Source organism: Gymnodraco acuticeps, unplaced genomic scaffold, assembly GCF_902827175.1.
Source record: "Gymnodraco acuticeps unplaced genomic scaffold, fGymAcu1.1, whole genome shotgun sequence".
In the NCBI taxonomy this organism is placed as follows: Eukaryota; Metazoa; Chordata; class Actinopteri; order Perciformes; family Bathydraconidae; genus Gymnodraco; species Gymnodraco acuticeps.
In genome coordinates this window covers 81,149-101,315 of record NW_022989800.1, presented here as the reverse complement: position 1 = coordinate 101,315, position 20,167 = coordinate 81,149, and the positions used below count along the sequence as shown (strand labels likewise).

Here is a 20,167-nt window from a genome sequence, read left to right as displayed (position 1 = left end):
ACTAAATGTGTAATAAAGACGTTGTTTAAACCTATGTTTCTTATGGTATATTGCGTTCATTAATAAACAGTTTTGTCTAGTAGTACTTGTTTTAAAAAATAAATAAAAATAAATTTATTTACACTGTATCTGTGTGATCAATGGTTTACTCAAGGTTTTTGATGGACGATATATTATTTCCTCAGATGGCATTGTCGATATTCTATTTCCTTTAGCCATCAAATATAATATAATAATTTCCCCCAACCCTTCCACATGAAGAAAACAACAGCTGTTCACGTAATGTCATTTCCTAATGTATTATAGATCAGAAATAACTAATAATAAGAACACACTTTGGATTGGGACATTTTACCACCGCTTCGATCAAGAAACATCTATAAACGATCTTTTAACATTAAAAACTACTACTACTACAAAAAAAAGTAAACTATTTAATGAAAAGATAGAATATAATGATCAACAAATTGCAAAACTTTCTTATAAATTATTTATTAATGTTAATAAGGCTATTTATGCAACCTATAAACCCTCTATAAAGGATGCCTTGTTAGTACCCACTTGACATTAGAGGGAATGACTGCTGACACTTTGACCATTATGTGCATGTAGGGTTTACATGTATTTGTTGTTTTTCCTTCTGTCTCCGTCAGGTTTGAGTGGAGACCCTGGACATCAGCAGCACTGAGGCTGTACTCCCCATAGTTTATTGCGTAATCTCTCACACTGACATGCTGTTATGTGTGAACCTCCTGACTGTGGCGCTGCTTCAGTCTCGATGACGGCTGAAACTCTTCTCAGGTTTGGTTTCGGGGCGTTCTGTCTTGTGGTAGAAACTGGAGCTGAGGCAGGCCATCAACTTCTGCTTTCTGCTGTACCCTAAACAGGAACATCTCTCTGTTTCCCTCAGCTACCAGCGGCCCTGTGTCTGACTCTGACCAATGACAGCAGCCAGATACCTGATACCAGACACCTGCTGTCTAGACTCCAGAACTGTATGCAAAAACCAAGGTAGTCACACTATGTTTAGTCATCATAATTCATTTTATTGAATCATCAGCCAATCATAATAACATCTTACAGGTTTTAATCTGTACTGAAACAAATAATAATATATATATAAACAATTCAGACACGCTCAAAAACTCACATAATTTATTTAACTACATTTGAAAATAAAATAGGGGGAAATAAACGTCATACATATATATTATTATAGGGAGAAAAAAAATATTTATATAATTTAAAGATTTCATCATACAATTTTGAATGTTTCGTTTTGGTAAAATATTTAAGTTTAAGTTAAAAAATATATATATTATTTTAACTTACATTATAACACATATGGGTTTTTATTTGACATCTATATGTGAAAATGTTTACCATATATACAGTAAAGTCATTGTTAAATGTGTCATATTCCAAATGTGTACTTACATGGTTACATTCATCATAATGGTTGGTATTGCATTGCGGTGCAGATGTGTAATACTGTAAGTGTAAACGGTGTGACAGTGATGCTCTGGCTCCACCTCGTGGCAGGTGGAGGAACTGCGCCTTTTACTGCAAAGAAAAAAATAGTAAAGTAAATCAGTAGAGTATAAGTAGTAGAGTAAATCAAACCTGGCCATTTGCTAAACCTTAAACAATAAATCATAGAGTACAGAAACAAACAATTAAAATACATAATAATATAAAAATATACTTCTTATCTGCAAATCATATTACTTTTCAGTACCGACAGTGTTTTTTGTTAAAACAGTAAAATATTCAAAGTCTTATCTTAAGGTTTATTTGTATACATTTTCTAGAACTGTCAACCCCTCTCATGGGTTGTCTTAGCTGAAGGAGTTGGCTCAGTATCAGTGACCTACATTGTAATATAAAAGTTATTTGAGTGGATGTAAACAATTATTTATGGGGGCACAAGACCCTAAAACGGGTTGATTTGGAAAGAATGTGTCAACACTCAAATATTCCAGGCAATAAAACATTTTAAATTGTAAAAGGCCATCAAGCTTGATTCATGAATGCGAAAAAAACAAACTTTTAATAAATCATTTCAATAAAATACTGCTGAAAGTAAATCAGACACAATGGGCCCCTGGTGTAAAAGGCCCCCACCTCTTCTAAAACGTATATCTTTATATGGTGGGTATGACCTCTAGTGTTCATAAACAGAAATCACATCCTTTCAATTTCAAGCTGGAGCACTGGACAAACATTCCCCTTCAAACAGCCACATCCTCCCTTCCTATGTATTACAGATTGTATATTTTTAGTTCTAGAATAGCAGACTTGCAAGCGCACACGGACAACACCCACTGCTTCTGCTTCCTCTGTACGTCTTTCCTCCTAACGCCACTTAACATGCCAGAGAAAGCCTACACACACACACACACACACATATTACTGTAGTTATAGGACTTCAATTCCTTGAAATAAATTATGTTAGTTTCTGTTTTTGATGAAGTTACGTACATGGACATGTTTGGATTCACATTTGCGTGGTCATTAAGAGGTTCTTAGAAATATTAAACACTGTAAAGTCCTCATTTGTAATGTTCTTGGACTATTAAGTCACATACTCTGAAGTGTGCGTTTGTGTCTCCCTGCTCCGGTGGGACAGCCGTGACCGAGGTCGCTGGGTCATGGAAATGGGCCAATCACAGATCTGCCGCTCCCCATTTCCTGTCCTGAATGACAAGCATTCTCCAGCAGTCCAACGAAGGATGTCAGAGCAACTGCAAATCCTTCAGTTGATACTCAAATCAATCTTTATTTATACAGACTGCTGGACACTTGCATCAAGTTGGATTGGACACTGTTGATGCCCTTTTTTAAAGCTCCATAACTTACATTAGCTATACTAACGTTCCAAAATGGCATTGCAGACATTTGAAAGGAGAAAAAACTCACTTCCATGGTACGTTGTTCAGTTTGTGTATCGAAAGTCTAACTTGAAGCAAATTCTTGAAATACCAACGTTTATTGCCTCATTTCCAGAGGATCGTTGGGTTTGCCTCGACTCAACTCTCATGGTACTTTTCTCTATACCTTTTCCCACTGAATAGAGCATGGTCTAATGAGACCCTCACTGAATCCTTAAATCTGAAGGCATTTTGGTCTCTTTCACCATGTCGTTTACGGCGTCGTTTTTATGTTCTGCCACTCTTTGACATTGTTCAACAGCGGCTAGTTGAGTTCCTGAGCCAGGCAGAATAAACATACCCCCTCCCGGCCACCAGGAGGAGACACCGAGAGTGTAGGATGTTTACACTGCCTATAACTCAGAGGTCAAAAGAGCAATTTTGAATAGTGCATATGAAGTTAGTTGATACCTTTAGGAAAAGAGGCTTAAATAAGTAAGTTTGTCATAGAACTCAAGTTGCAAGGGTAAACCTATTCAAGTTAAAAAAACATGTTTTAGTTTCATGCAAAACAGCAGTCTCCTGGGAGAAGATCAAATCAAATCAAGTTTTATTTATATAGCACATTTATAAACGATTTTTGGTCGAGCCAAAGTGCTGTACTAAAATTAGCCTACAGTAGAGACACTTTACAGCAAATACAACAGCACAGATTGTTCAGAATATCAGTATGAGAAAAAAACGACACCCTCTGTCCTTAGACCCCTGATGCTGTAGAGTTGCAGAGATCATGTATTTTTGTCGACCTGAAAACCCTAACCCCTCAAAAAACCATTGACTCCAATTCAAGGGAACCAGATATGCTGACTAATTTCCTGGTTTTAAGACCCATTCCTGCACCACTCTATATGACCCATCATTATACCCCAAACCCCTCCCTGTGCTGCCCTCTTTACACCATGTCACCTGACTTCCTGTTGGCCCCCGCCTAACAATCTTGAACCTTCCTGCGTTCCATCCATCAACCAGTTTACCCGAAAAGGCTACTGAGCCAATCAGGAGGTAGATGCTCCGGATGAGAACTGTAAACAATTTTAACATTGAAGGAAAATGACATTTAAAACAGTCGGACAAAGTTTTCCAACTATCTAGATCTTAATTAGAAAGCAGTCTGTTGTGTCTATTGGCACTATACTTCCTTTGTTCTTCTTCTACTGAGACAGATTTAACAGGAAATACTGGATTATCACTTGTTTTACTTCCAAATACTGTAGCAGCAACAATATACTGCTGCATGATCTGCCTCTTTCAATGTAGTGGAGCTTTTGAAAGCTGAACTCTACTTCCTGAGTTTCCCAGCACCACGGAAGGAAATGCTGAGGCTGTTTGGACAGAAACTGCAAGAGGCACAGCATGTTTTCATTCATGGTATGATGGATGTGGGGGCGGGGGAGTTTGTAATATTAGAATGCTTCCTTCCTTCCTTCCTTCCCTGTCTGTGGTCCTGTAGTGTATGTTACACCCACATCCCTTCAGCTCTAACTGATGAAGACCAAACCCATTCAGGAATGACCATTGTTGTCTGAACTCCCATCTCTTCTTCAAACTCGCTGCATCTCCCTCATATATTGTCCTCGTTCCCATTCTGCTGCTGTTTCTGGTTATCCTTCCATTCCTCTCTCCTCGTCCCCTGAGAGGATGGAGCCGCTCCCCTCCTCTGGGAACCGAAGGGACGGAATGGAGACAACTATCTCTGAATCACATTCCTGATCCTCTTTGCAGTCGTTCTGTTGGTACAATGTGACTCTTGCTGTGCATCATCATCGAGGTAGTACTATGTTAGGACTCAATAGGCGCGTTCACACCGCAGTACTTTTCCCACTTTAGTTCCTAAATGTTGCGTTCACACCAAATAATTCCAGAACTAAAATGAGTTCATGAGAACCTTTTCACCCCCTTTTCCGTCCCTGCTAGAGAGCAGGGACTTTCGTGGGAGAAAAAGGTTCCTATTTCTGATTGGCTGGGCGGATTGCAAACCACGCCCCGTAAAACTCCCAAAAAGTTTTGTGAAGCCGCCATTTTATTATCCTTGCATTAGCATTATTAGCATTAGCATTAGCCTAGCGCACAAACGCAGAGAGACTAATTTATGGCAACACAAAAGTGGTTGGAGATGAGGAGGTAGAGATGAGGAGGTGGAGATGAGGAGGTAGAGATGAGGAGGTGGAGATGAGGAGGTGGAGATGAGGAGGTAGAGATGAGGAGGTGTCTGCGTTCTGGCGATTTACTCGGAAGGCTTCAGTCGAAGCTGCTGGGAGTCCCAGCAGCTTCTACTGAAGCCAGTCCCCAACTCCGGGGACTTCGGGTGGCAGTATACGCGTTGAAGTGGTTTGCGGGCTGTCAGTAAACCCAAAGCAGAAGAAGACGAAGTGACGTCAGCGGCTTCATTTGCCTAATCCTCCCCCAGGGACTTATTCCGGTGTGAACGTGATCTGTACTTAGTTCTGATGAACCTTTGTGGGAAAAGTACTGCGGTGTTAAAGAGCCTATTGGGTAACTGAATGTCACTCTGAATTGGGAAAATATTTCAATGATACTTTGCGTTACTGTAAATCATAGCACTAAACATGAAAAGCTATGTAAAGTTACTGGTGTTAGGAGCCAGCGTCAGCTATTGAATTGACCCTACGATGAAATTGAACATCTTCTTATGCTCATATAAATATTGAGTTATTTTTTTAATGTTAATCTCAGAATTCAGGAGTGAAAAAAAAATGTTTTGGAAACAAAGTAGGCTACTTTGTAAATATAATTCCTGTTTATTATTATTATCAACACAGTTAGTTTTTTATACAGTGAGGTAAATGGTAAATGTGCATGTATGTCGTTCAGTATGCGTTTACAGGTGATACGTCTGCATTTCCTGCCAAATACTAGCCTCAAAAAGATTAAAATATAATGAATGCAAATAAACTACTTCTACACTGAACAAAAATATAAACGCAACACTTTTGTTTTTGCTCCCATTTTTCATGAGATGAACTCAAAGATCTAAAACATTTTCTATATACACAAAATAACCATTTCTCTCAAATATTGTTCAAAAATCTGAAAAAATCTGTGATAGTGAGCACTTCTTCTTTGCCGAGACAATCCATCCCACCTCACAGGTGTGGCATATCAAGATTCTGATTAGACAGCATGATTATTGCACAGGTGTGCCTTAGGCTGGCCACAATAAAAGGCCACTCTGAAACGTGCAGTTTTGCTTTGTTGGGGGGGTCTGGGGGGGTCCGAAATCCAGTCAGTATCTGGTGTGAGGGGTAGGGTTAGGGTAATGTTGTGAATTGATTGGCCCATGGTGGTGGTGGGGTTATGGTATGGGCAGGCGTATGTTATGGATGACGAACACAGGCCACTCAATTCACAACATTACCCTAACCCTAACCCTAACCCTACCCCTAACCCTAATCCTACCCCTCACACCAGATACTGACTGGTTTTCGGACCCCCCCCAGACCCCCCCAATAAAGCAAAACTGCACGTTTCAGAGTGGCCTTTTATTGTGGCCAGCCTAAGGCACACCTGTGCAATAATCATGCTGTCTAATCAGCATCTTGATATGCCACACCTGTGAGGTGGGATGGATTATCTCGGCAAAGGAGAAGTGCTCACTATCACAGATTTTTTCAGATTTGTGAACAATATTTGAGAGAAATGGTTATTTTGTGTATATAGAAAATGTTTTAGATCTTTGAGTTCATCTCATGAAAAATGGGAGCAAAAACAAAAGTGTTGCGTTTATATTTTTGTTCAGTGTACTAATAATAATAATCATAATCAATTCAATAATTGAAATACTATATTATTTTTATTATAATATAGTTGTAATATAGTCAAGACAAAACATGCTTATGACATGCTCAAAAACTGATATTTCTTAAATCTGTATTCTAGTTCCCTCTGTCAGCAATGTATCAACAACTACACACACATTGCTATCAGTATTTCTCTGTGTTGTGGTTGACATGATGATGACTGTTAGGAGTTAAGGGGAGAGGCTGAGCATCACCATGAAATGTGCAAATTCACATAAAAATGAATAAAAGGGGAAAAAATGCTCCATGTGTTTTAGGCTGTAAACTTTAACTGTTATGTAAGCCAAGTAGACAGTTTATCACTCTTCCTCCTGTACATTAGCAGATCAAAGGCATCACATACTTGAATGAATGGTAAATAAAGAATGCTGGAAATAACTGCATCTCCATTAGCCTATATGCTCTGCAGAGACTGCCTTCTTCATGTCGTGAATTGCAGCTGATGTTTTAAGATGGCAATTGGCAATTTGACTTAATACAACATTCGCAAGTTGTACATTTGACTCATACAATAACCCACCTTCCAGTGATGCTCTAGTTTCTTCATGTTTTGTTTTTTTCCCTCTTGCTTGCGCCGGACTAAAACTGTCTTTTCACCGACATCTCTTCACCTGCACTAGTGGCCGTATCAAAGCCGTGATTGGTCAGATGTCGATTCATTGCAACGGTGTCGGGTTACAGTCGTGCTCCCCTTGTCACCTCTCACTCTCGCGGGGGGTGTGCGGAGAACTGAGCGGAGAACTGCGCACAGCAGCTGAGGCCCTCTGGGCGGGGCCCCCTGCGCAAGGCGGGGCCCCATGCAGCCTGCGTGATTGGCCTGTAGGGAGGGGCGGCCCTGCTCAAATGTACCATTTTCTTTCTCGAAGCGCTGTTGTAGTCATTGTTAAATTAAGTAAGTACAGTAAGTCAACAACAAAAAGAGAGATTTTTGAACGAAAGTATTTTTCAAACTACATTTTAATCCTATATTTTCTCATTTTAAATATAGGCAAAAATATGATAACCTTGTGTTTATAATTTCCTTTAACCCATATACCCTTTACATCTTACCATGTGTTGATATCCCCCGTAAGGATCCAGTGAATCAGCAGTCACCATACTCACAGTGGTGTTATTGCCCACAGTGCGGGTCAGACCCGTTACGAGGTGTTCGCAGCAGGTGGAGCGTGGGGATGGTACTAGCAGTTGGCTGCTGCAAACATCCGACTGAAAGCCCAAGAACCAAACACCAGCTTCCAGTCAAGGATGTTTACAGTAGCCCTGACTGCCAACTGGCCCGGAGAGGATTCAGCCCCTATGAACACACACACAATCAAATTCCACGCAACTTTAGGAATGAGTGAGATTAGATTTTGGATTTCCCTGCACTGTTCGAGGGTCTCCCTGAGAGGAACTGCCAGTAGGAGCTCCCCGCGATCATCAGACTTTTTTTACTGTTTGCATTCGCACCGCCAAAAATAAAAGTTGCTAAAGCTGGCTTTTGGTTGATGAGTCACTATTTGACCTTGTAGAATATATGCTAAATAAAGTCTGGCTGCATTAGCTTGTGTGTTAGACCGGTCGAGGTTCCTTTTGATATAAGTCAGAAACTACTTCTGAACTGACCACAAAACAGATTTCTAAGAACTACCATTGTTTCTAGTTCTTCACTGTAGACACCATAACAAATAAAAGGAAGGTTCTTAGATCTATGAAAAGGGTTGCTCTGTTTAAAACAATGCCCTATAAACCAAATCCCAGTCTGTCAATTCCTTTCATCTGTATTAGGAAAAATGTAGGAGTGCACATGTTCCAGCCAATTCCACTGATTTACTTAGCAGGGTTTGGCTTGTTTGAAGCTTATGAACTTGCTGTTCTGAGTTTGTGTTTTCATGGTGGATTTCAATGTAAACAGGCAAAACACCATCAGTGAGATCTTTGCCTCAGACAGACAACTTCTCGTGGCTGCTGAGCCTGCAGTCAGTGAATTATAGCCTTAGTTTTAAAGTTGGGAAATACCTTTTTCCAGGAAAGTGATCAGAAGTCAACAAGCATCTCTGAAAGTTGGATTTCATTTCCCGTTCCTGAAAATATTGGCTTTAAAAAAAGGGAGAAAATCCTGCAGCATGCGCTCCTCCTGCAGAAGCAGCAACTACTCACAGAGGAGAGGAGTTGCGCTATGAAATACTTAAATGTTTTGTTAGATTGTCTCTGTCTGTGTTCTAACCCTCAAAATGACAAACAATCTTTAGATTTGTCTAACATTATCAAAGATCACATATTGTGCTCATTTAGTGTCTCTCCTGGGACATGTCTCCATGCTTTAATGTTCAAAAAGCTTTGTTTTTCTCATACTGCCTGTGCTGCAGCACCTCTTTTCACCCTCTGTCTGAAACCAGAGCCCAGTCTGCTCTGATTGGTTTGCTGGCCGGCTCTGTTGTGATTGGTCAAACGATTAGAGATGTCCCTCCCCTTAGCGGCCTATCATGTACAATGTGTTGGAGCGCTAGCCATTAGAAGCGCGAGTGTTACATAGTGATGTTGGATGATTGGCCAATGACAGTAAATAGAGCCGACATCTAACAATGATGATATACATCGGTGCATCTCAAAAAGAAAGGTATTCTGTCTGCTATATCATCTAATGTTGCAGGGACACTTCAGGCTCTACGCACACACACTAGCATATTATGTATCACCAGCAGAGTATCCACAATGCAGGAATGGATACCCACACACAGTATTCACATGAGAGAACAGTTACATAACGCTCATGGAAAAATCCAGCTTTCTGTCCCACTGCCAAAATGGTTCCTCCAGAGGACACTTCCTGTGTGTGTCACTCTCTTCTGTTCTCTTTCTCAAACTTACAGAGATGCCTAATTCATCATCATACACAAAGTACTTTACATGCATGTCCTTTCACATTTAGTTTGACTTTCCTTCATATACACGACACACACACACAGACACAAAGTGGTGCAGACTGAGTGACCAGCAGAGTTAATGGTTTCCACCATGTTTTCTTTCCCTGGCTTTGTTGTCCAGTAAGCATTCTATCAGCATGTGACATTCCTCAACCTTAACTCCACACACACACCAGCCTTTCTGTTTAGCCATCATACACACTCCCACAGCTCAGCATACGTACACACACAAAATCTCAAATCTAATTACTTCTTCACACGCAAATGAATATAGAGGGCTCCTATCTGACCTTGCTCCCCCAACCCAAATGCTTACTTCCTGTTTCTTCCTCCCTCGGCACACACACACCCACACACACACCCACACACACACACACACACACACACACACACACACACACCACACACACACACACACACACACACACACACACACACACACACACACACACACACACACACACACACACACACACACACACACACACACACACACACACACACACACACACACACACACACACACACACACACACACACACACACACACACAACACACACACACACACACACACACCACACACACACACACACACCACACACACACACACACACACACACACACACACACACACACACACACACACACACCACACACACACACACACACACACACACACACACACACACACACACACACACACACACACACACACACACACACACACACACACACACACACAGTGAAGCAGTATCCTTTTTCAAAAAATGTTGACTGCCATGCCCCTGCTTAAAAGATGGAAGGGACCCCACAAGTTGCTCATGATATGTGTGTGTGTGTGTGTGGGGGGGGGGGGGTGTGTGGTGTGTGTGTCACAGAACAGTGCATTTCTAAACTTTTGTTAGTAAGCATGAATGTTCCTTTGTGTGTATGTCTGTGTGTGTTAAAGAGAGGAGAAAGAGTGTGTGTACTGTATGTGTGTGATAGAGTGAAAGAGCAAGAGAGCATGTAATCACATGTGTGTCCTGTGCTGAGATAAAGACAGGAATGCCATTTCTCCCCCGTTCCCTCCCTCTCTCGCTAACAAAGGACTAAAGTGTCAGGCTACTGTAAAGCAAGCAGCGCTTTCTAACCATTGTGTGATTAAACTGAATTAAATGTGTGAATAGCAAAGCAACTTGTAGCTCCTGACACTTGCTTCTATACAGGAATTGATGTAACTGTTTTCATTTTAGCTGACTTACTTTCTATCCAGTGTGAGTGAGACTATAGAGCGGACTGCTCAGTAGCAGCCTGCTAACGGTTCTGTGAGACCATTGTATCTATTTAGGTGTCTCTGAAATCTGGACTAGAGTCAAGCTATCTGTGTTCTTGTGTCCAGTCTTTGTGCTAAGCTAAGCTAAGTATGAGTATATAGTTTATGAGTCCTAAAACTCGGAAATTACTTAGCATTTTGCCACTTCCCGTTCCCTCATCTCAAAGTCAACGGTATTTTAAACCCGTTTGTTGTTAGCTAACTGAAATAAGGTCTGTGGTTAACACAAGCTTAAGATATATTTTCATTTTGGTCTACCACATAAAATACATAAATGTGCGAAGCTTCTATGTGTCTAAAGCTTCTACAATAAGTGACTAAATGAGAACACTAAGCATCAGCACGCCGAACATTAGCTGCCTTTAGCTTAGTGTTGGTGACGCTAAGTCATGTGACTGTTTATAGCTTAGCGTTAGCTTTTTACTTCTGGCAATTGCATTTACGCCTCAAAAATTGCAAACTGGTGTTAATATGTGGAGATTATCCTGCTGGACAAAACATGGCAAGTCTCATAACTGTTTTTTAGCCAGAGATCTTATTTTCTACAATATACAAAATGTTGATGAAGGAGCCTTTTGCGCTGCTAACCTTCGGGTCAGGCTAATACATCATCACTCCACCACACTGCAAACACCATTGCTTGTGCCTTGGTTTGATCAAGCCTTCGCAAAAGTTTAGTCTGACTGTTAACAATGTGTGTAATCTCTGTTGTATTCGATTCACTTCATTTCTGTGACACTCAAATTCAGAGTTGAAAGGCTAAAATGAAAAACCTCTATTATGACCCTTGAAGTCATCCTTGGAAGCCTTGAGTGCTCTTGACTCGTGTTTCTGTATTGTACGAATGCTTTAACTCCAGGCAGTCTCATGTAAATACGCCTAATGGATAGTTTGACAATCCAAAGATAAGTCTTGAGGAATTCCACTTGTTGTTATTAAGCTCTTATTACCAGACCGTGTCCCAGGCGGTGTATTCACTGTTACTGTCAATGTGTACACACTGTTTGTAACGAGATGCTCATGTGAAAATATGGAATGTATGTGTATGAGGACTTATGGGTACTACTCTCTCTCTCTCTATTTCTCTCTCTCACTCAGGTCATTTGGGGAACAAAGCAAACTTTATCAGAACATTGCAATCCTGCATTCCCCAGATTCTTAGCACTTGGCAACCGGCTAACACAGAGCGATCGGAGAGAGAGAGTGAGAGAGAGAGAAGGAGAAGAGAAGCATAGTAAGACGGAAAAAAGGCGAGGAAGGTGGGAGATAAAAGCAGGTCTACAGTCTAACTTGTGTCTGCTACAGGTCTGAATCTAAAGTAATGCTTAAAAAGGACATATTATGCTTATTTCAGTTTCATATTTGTGTTCTACTGTACTGTGCATCTGTACATTGCAATACCTGATCACACAATTTAATGTGCCTGTCTTTTCAGTAAAAGTTCATACCTGGTAGTGCATGACCTTCCTTTTCGATTTGTCTTTCATGCAATCCAGACAGAAGTTCTTATTTTATTAAAATCTCTACCCTTGACCTCGCTCACTGCCAATACGAACATGCCATTTGTGTTTGGACAAGGAAGGTTCTCTTAGAAAGCTGAGAGCAGGTCGACCAGGGCTCTATTTGTGAACAAAGCTTAGCAAGACATTTAGCGTAACAGCGTTTTAACTGATATTTTAGACGTAAAGACCACAAGTAAGGGTAAACAGCTGAATTATCACATTACAGTTCGCCAAGCATCTCCGGCTGTAGCATGATTCCTCCAAACACATCATTAAGATTAAATATTTCTGTTTAAATCTGGATTTTGAAGAATTAGATGTGAATCAGTGATCCTCAGAGGTGCTGGTAAGAATGTTATGTTTACATCTTTGAACAACCCTAACCCTAACCCTAGGCTTATGCCCAAACATGACGCTGATCAATTCTCAACTCTTTCAGAGAACGCTAAAGAAGTGTATCACCCAAACTATTCTATTAAAATCTTAAATGTTATACTCTCTAAGGTCAGTTACTGTAAGAGTTACAGTTGGGAAGCAACAGCGTTAAGAACATTTCGATTTGGAAAAACGCTAGCATAACAAATGGCAATGGTGCGAGGTAAAGTATATCACGGTCTGATCTGTGTACAGTAAATATGCCATGGTGCCACTGAGTTCAATGGTGATTTATTGGTGTTTGAAACTGCTACAGAGAAAACCTTTAGTATGGCAGGCGTTTGTGTGTTCTTTCATCCAGTCAAGAGGCACTTATGTACACCGACACAATGAGAGTCACAGTGTGCCAGGTTAAACACCATTAAAGCTGCAGTACATAAAGGACACAGGCACTTGAGATGGTTTCTGTCTGTGCCAAGGTGAGCCATTAGAGTCCTTTTTTTTCATCACCTGAGAGTTTAAAGTAAAACTTATTCTGTCGGCCATTATTCATTGCTGATGTTTGTATTACAAAAAGGTAAACCACTTAACTCCCTATGCACTTTAGGACTTTTCCCTGAATACGACTTACATGTTACATTTTCTGTTCCACCTCAGTATAAGTTCACCTGACATGTAAAACTACACTTACCTTTTTGTCTGAAAAAGCCACAAAACTCATAAAAGAGCTCTCTTTTATTTTGTAACTTTGTGGAAACAATTAGCAAATAAATATACACTCAACTGCTCTCACTATTCTTTAGACCAGACAGGAAGTAAGTTATCATCTACCTTTGTCTTCTGTCTGAATGAGTTACCTACACAAATGTAGAACTTGAGACTTTGAACAGTCAAGAATGTTCAAAGAAATTGACTTTAGAGGGACAGAAACTACAATTTCTAAGTTTTTTTCAAATACTTCCTGGGTTCCAAGAAAAGTTTAAAATCACAAATAACAAAACAATTAAAAATAAACAGGGATAATGAACATTCTTATCTGGTAGATGCATTTAACAATCACATGTAAACTATTTATTCAGCTCTTACCCAAACTGACTTTTAACTGAAGTTTATTTGGTGACTCAGTACCTATGTTCATTGAGTGTCAAGCTACACCTCCACTCCGCTATAGTTACTGCTCATCTGAGTGGATTTTACATTCACACGTTCAAAAACATTCTCAAACAACTCAAGCACTTTCCTTCAACAACCAGCGTCCTTAAATCTCTAGACTTAAACTGATGGTATACCATCCCGCAATATTTGAATTCAAGCTTATCTGGCTACTTGATTTCCTAATTAGATTACTTTTAATCTTTATTAACAACACTCAACAGAGGGTATGACCTTTATGCATTAACGTGTATGTGTGTGTGTGTGTGTGTGTGTGTGTGTGTGTGTGTGTGTGTGTGTGTGTGTGTGTGTGTGTGTGTGTGTGTGTGTGTGTGTGTGTAGCTAAAGTTTTCCTAAACATTTCCATTCTTTATCTGATAGCGCAGATCCTGCCCCTTCCCTTCCTCCTGCCTTCAGCTCCCTCTCTGACCTTGTATATCAGTCTATGTCAGCAGTTAAACGGACCAGCGGATATTCCAATCAGGGTCCTGAACACTAACTGAGCTGGTGGCCCGTGAAACCAGAACTTTGATTATTAACACTGTTGACTGCTAAAGGACAAAAAACCCTGCGGGTTAATGTCCCTCGACACCCTCAGGTGCAGAGTACCAGGGGCCGGCAGGAAACTATGTTTAGCAATGATGTTGGAGAAGTTGATAATAAACCCAGGGTCTTTGTCAATCAATGCCCACTAACATGTAGATTTAGATTTTCCTTTACACACTGTACACATGCAACATGGGCATTTGTAAAAAATAAGATATACCACTCGGATGTCTGTAAGTACATCCGAGTACAGAAGTACAGAATGAGCTGAGAGGTGATTAGCTTTGCTAGCTTAGCTAGGAACTGGAAGGAAAAGGCTAGCCTTGCTAGCTCAGCAGGTAACAACCCTGAAAACTACAACATAACATATATGTTTATATACAAATTAAACAATTGGTATGTTTAATTAGTGAGCTTCATATTGTGTTATTAGCAAGTAGACTGTATTATTTGGAGGGAAGCAGTTTCCCCCCGTTTTTAAGCTAAGCTAGGCTAACGATATCCAGACTGTTACCCGCACTTTAAACACATTATTTGAATTAGCTTAGCTTGAAAGGAAAAAAAAAAGGGAACTTAAGTTTTGAGACAGACTGTATCCAAGTTCAATTTGGCTGTACTGCATTACCTTCTAAACTCACTGCCCTTTGTCACATTCTTTTTTAATTTATACTTGTTTATGGAATATATAATTCCACAACAAATATAATTGCTTTGCCTTCCTGCCATAGACTGAATGCTTCTCCCCCCTCACTCCCATTTTCAGTTTGATTTAAGATCCCTGCCCTGTAATGTCTTGCGGGATGGGCTGAGAATTAAGGAAGTCCAACAGGTTGTCTCCATAGCAACCCCGAGGTCAGCCATGCGAGGCCGGAGACCCCTCCTCAAACACAAAGAGCTCAGAGGCCTGTATCAACACAAACAACCCGGCACACACACACAATTCAAATAACTTGAAGCGCAACAGAAACATTTAACAGCAAAAATGCAGAGTTTAAGAGATTTCCTGGAGGATTTTTGCAACCATCTACTTCCCACTTAACAGGTACAACACAAGGGTGTGATTTTGAAGGGTTCTGCCTTGTACTGCTAGAGATGTACTTACTATTTTCCTACTGTCAAAGAGTTTCCCTCAGTCTTCCACACTCTCATTCTGCCTGGGAAGTTGTGGGAACCAAACCGACCATCATCCCAAGGGAGGAAGGAGACGGATGAATAAACTGGACTGAGAGGGTCACTGTGATATGCAACCCACCACTGATTACTGATTAGCTACTTTAAATGAACGTCTAGATGTTGACTTCAGTGACCTGGTGGCAAATAAAGACACGGTTGAACAAGGACTCCCAAGTTAAGAAAAAAAAAGAATCACCGGTATTAAGTGAAACCGTTAACTATCCCCTTGTTCAAATCTACTGATTCTTTTAATCTACGAATGAACTGATTTCTCAAATGTAAAAGAAACAATTGATCAGTATATTACCTGATTTCTTTACATTGGAGTGACTTTGTGCAATTGCTATTGTGCTAGATTTACAAATTAATGTTTTGTCTCCATAATCAATATGTGAAATAATTAGAAAAAATCCACTAAAAGTAACGTTATTTATATAAAAACAGAATGTTAAATTATTGTTCCATAAAGTAAAATGAAGTTTAGACACTGGGCTGATGATATGCCTTTATTCAAGTGTATTTGTGCCATTAAATACAGACCTGAATAATGTTAGGCTATCTGATAGCACTTTGTTCCCATAATGGGGTGGGCACTGTAGTTTCTTCTTATCTATCTTATCTATACTCTGTAGAAGAACACCTGAAGCATCGCAATTAATATCACATCAACAAACTATTTTTGATTGACTGAGTTCATTAATTCACTCAGCAACAGTCTACTTTTGCCATCCTAACATCTTTCTGGCTCTGACACCGCTTCATCGCCCCCCTTGGCAAGAAACAGATAAACCAATTCTTAAAAGTTGTTTTTTTATCAGATTACAAGCCTTTTAAATATTATATAAGTGCCGAGTTTTGAATGTACATGATTTAATGGGGTTACATTCATGGCGAATGTCTACAATGTATGCAAGTGTGCCTACAGCTCTGGTAACTCCAGCTTCATTAATTTGTGATAGGAGTTTGGCAAGAAAGCGGAAACAGTCCGGAGGTAAGTGAACTCACCATGAGAACTTGTAGACAGCGGCTCAGCTCTGCAGTACTTCAGGAGGATTTAAAAAAGCAGCCATCATTCCTCGCATATTTTGACACACTGAACAATTAAATTAAAAGGTGTGTGTCAGGTCTTCATCCGATGCCGGCCGGTCACTTGTCCTCAGCGACTCCACGAACTTGATGATGAAAAACAATTTAAAGTTCTGTATAAAGACTTCACACATTTGTATTGTTACTCTAACTTTAATAAGCCCATGTTCCTCTGTCCTAGTTAACACACTGTCCGTTGTAAACTCCGGAGGTTTTTGTAGGAAGAAAGCTTGGACGGAGTCCGGCCCCCTTTTCAGTGACCGGTGTAAAGAATCTGATCTGAACCATAGAGAGCTGAACTCTGAACACAACAAGAATCCATGTCCGGTCATTCTTTTCACAATAAAAGCAGAATTAATAAAATAATATAAAAATATATAGAAAGTTGATCATTATAACATGTTATAATGATACTCAGTTCACTCTCCACTTGGCTTCACTCTTTTAATATGACATAGTGTCACTTTTACAGAAAAAAGTATGCTTTTGTTACATAACACTTGCGCTACTTTGTCATCTACTTATGCCTAACTTGACGCGGGAAGCTGTTGGACTGCGGAGCAAAAATCTCACCTTGCAGAATCTCAGGTTAACAGCCCCACATACACAGATGTTCCTTAGCTGACTTTTTAACAGATTTCACTCACCTTGAAAACGGCATCAGCCTCCTCACTGCTGAGTGTTGGGAGGTAAACTGTGTGCTGATGTCCTTTTCATTCCGCACGGATCAGCTGGGAATGTTTCAATAACACGTCTCCTTTTATGTGCAGACATTCTCTGGCTTAGTGTTGGTTATGTAAAAGAGCACACCTCTCGCTCCCAAGAGCCTCACTTGACCCCAAATCCTAAACAAAACTCTGACCTCCAATTAAAAGATTTGGAACCAGTAGATTAACCATGAACCTGAAATGTACCTAAATATTGAATATTAGAACAGCACCATAAGGCTTTGTTCATTAAAAATGGAACCCAAAAAATGCATGTAGACAGGCATGGCTAACACATTTGAATTAAAGTGGCTGGCATTGATTTATATTTATCACAGATGGGGTCAAGATTTGTGTAGGCCTACATTTAATTGTTTAAGTTATTTGGAACGCTGGACAATGAAACTCATTGCTATCTTGGCTATGTACATAGGCTAAGTTGTGCGGTTGCTGCGGTAAATAGGCTACAACATTATAAAACAATAAGTTATAAATACGGGGTTGTTTTTTTTCAATATTTAATAATTGTACCGTTATACTAGTGTTGAATCGATGCCAGCTGTAATTGTAATGGTTTTTTTGAGCAGTCTGTGAATATTTGGTACCGTGAGATAACGTTGCTAAAGCTAGCTAGCTTGCTGACTGGGCGTTTGACGCACTGAAAGAGTGCAACATATTTTATTTGTGTTGTCAGAGAGCAAATCATCAACTGGGGTAGTTGGAGGTGTGTCCGGAAAATAGTTATATTTTCTTTATAAAATTCATGAATTATATCAAAGAAGCTGACAGTCATGGCTTAAGAAGTTGACCATAAACAACAACCCTGGTACAAATCCAGCTGGGGACCTTTGATGGAAAAGTCCACTTTTCTCCTATATCCTGACATCGCCGTCTCATACCACGATAAACAAATGCCAAGTTGGCCACGGTCCACTGTGAGCCTTCATGGTTGGAGAGCTTTTGTCCGCGCGCTGCATGCTGTCTGGGTAACCCCGGACGATCACAAACTAACCCTGAGCTGGCCCCTTGAAGGAGGCAGTCGACCCAAATGTCCTCACTGCACCAACATTTCCTCACTCTCAGGGGTGTGAAAAGTCAAACTACTACTCTCGCATATACTCTTTTTATATTGTAGACAAGAATGCACACACACACATTTCATGCTTTCAAACTGAAAGGACAGAACACTTAAATGCTGTTTGCTTTTTCCACGACCCTCATTATTACTTTGTTTAGGGTACACAGAAGGAGAGAAAGCTGCTGGTATGAGGATCTGGATGCAGATAAAATGTCTGTAAAAAAAGTGTTTGTACTCAAAGCACCTTAAGGACAGGGGGTTAGGTAAGACAGTTGACACTCAAAGCAGCAGGGTTGTGTGACCTACAGAGGAGCTCCCTCTCACAGTTCATAGTTTTACTGTTGGTTCGCATCTGATCCAAAGGTGACGAACAACAACTATGGTTCATGGCTGAGTAATGTACATGCAGTAATGTCATTAAACATTTGCGTTTTAGGTATTTTATTGTTTTTTATTCACTGAAACAGTCATTGGATCGAGGTAATATAAACTGGCAAGGCAATGCACAATATTTTACTGAAGACACCATGGGATTTTAGAGAGGTAGTGTTTGTGTGTGTAAGCAAATGTGTGTTTCGTATACATAACATGAGAATGCAAACACGGCAGCAGAGAGACAAAGGGAGGGAGGAGAGGAGTGGGTCAAATTTCACTGATCTGGGTGTCAGAGAACAGAGGAGAAAGCTCAGAATATGTTGAGGAGATGGACTCCAGACGAGAAGAGGAAATGAATAATGTTATAAAACAGGATGACATCTTGATTATAATCTCAGTGGTCAACTAGGTGCAGCAAGTAAAGTAATTACGTGTCAATTAAAGGGGACCTATCATGCAAAATGCACTTTGTGATGTCTTTTATACATACATATGTGTCCCCGGTGCGTCGGGGAACTCACGCAGCGTCAGAAAATAAAACCCTCTCTCTCTTTCCTCCGTACCCAAATCTTTTAAAAACGAGTGTACAACGAGCGGATACAGATTCCATCCGAACTGACGTCAATTCGGCAGCGGACCCACAGAAAGTTCTATCAGAAACAATGCCTGACGTAATCTCGTCTTTGTTTACAATAGCAAGCCTCGCTAACACTCAGAGCTAACCTGTACTGGAGAGCACATGTGTTTAAAAAGCAGGAAATAAAAAAAGAACTCACCTTGTGATAAACCCGCAAGAGAAAAAGCATTTGAGCTCCATACTGTTTCAGAAATAATCCTTGACGTGTTTTGAACAGGATGGCGTTTTATCACAGCAGAATTTAACTTTATCTCCGGTAGAATTCTGATCAGGCATTAGCTCCGCCTCCTCTTCTTTCTTTTTTTCAAGCTAAGGACCCAAGATCCGCGTTTCTCTAACAGGGCTTCAAAAGAGGGGTTTGAGCAGTATGAGGCATGGCTACAATGGGTGATCTGTTTGGTATTTTGAAAAAAAACTTCACAGACACGTTTTGTATAGGTATGGCCCTACAATATATGTTTCAAATATAGCATGATAGGTCCACTTTAAGTTAAATTAATACAGAAAAACATTTTATCAATATTGTTTCAGTTGTTAAAAACAACAACCACCCGTTTGCATGTCTC

The 20,167-nt window shown here is 40.2% G+C and overlaps 1 long non-coding RNA gene across 1 annotated transcript; it reads right to left on the bottom strand.

Annotated features, from left to right (window-relative positions):
• Positions 1-1,025: 1,025 nt before the first annotated feature.
• On the bottom strand, positions 1,026-17,054 carry LOC117552623. The gene is made up of 2 exons (XR_004570004.1): positions 16,724-17,054; positions 1,026-1,563 (listed from the first exon to the last, which is right to left on the bottom strand). It is a non-coding gene; the product is annotated as an uncharacterized LOC117552623 (long non-coding RNA).
• Between the last annotated feature and the right edge of the window lie 3,113 nt (positions 17,055-20,167).